The following is a 613-nucleotide window of genomic DNA, read 5'->3' as shown; positions in this document are numbered from 1 at the left end:
TAGTAATATAAATAAAAAAATTTAAATATTATTAAAATAAATAAATTGTTCCTTGAAATGCTTCGGAGTAGATTATACATCTACTTTAATAATAGTATGTATAGTTCATAATAATAATTTTAAAAATCATGAGAAATGTATTTTAAAATATTACTGTTTTATGTTATGGTTCATCAACATCAAAATTGCATTTGGATCTTTCAGTAAAGTTTTGATTATTTTTTTATTTTTTATATTTGAATGAAGAGTGTTTTTCAGTATCTTTTAAATGAAAAAAATTGTGAAAATATAATTGATAAGTTTTTGGTTTTTAAAAACTCTCAAAACCTGTTTTAAAAATATTTTTCACTTTTTTTTAGCACCTAGGGGCTAGCATGATTTTTTAATTAAAATAAAAATTTCCTACAAAATATGTCTGCCCCCTCGCTACAAAATTGTGAAAATATAACTGATAACTTTGGATTTTTCAGGAGTATGTAATATCTATTTATCATAGTATGATTGTATGAATGAAAATATGTTTAAATTTAGGTGTAAATATCGAAATGATCGCTCACTTTTAATTTTTTCAATATAAAATCCATGCTTAGTCCTCTTATTTACGTATTTTTTT

This window comes from Dioscorea cayenensis, chromosome 8, assembly GCF_009730915.1.
Source record: "Dioscorea cayenensis subsp. rotundata cultivar TDr96_F1 chromosome 8, TDr96_F1_v2_PseudoChromosome.rev07_lg8_w22 25.fasta, whole genome shotgun sequence".
In the NCBI taxonomy this organism is placed as follows: Eukaryota; Viridiplantae; Streptophyta; class Magnoliopsida; order Dioscoreales; family Dioscoreaceae; genus Dioscorea; species Dioscorea cayenensis.
Note: the sequence above shows the minus strand (reverse complement) of the source record.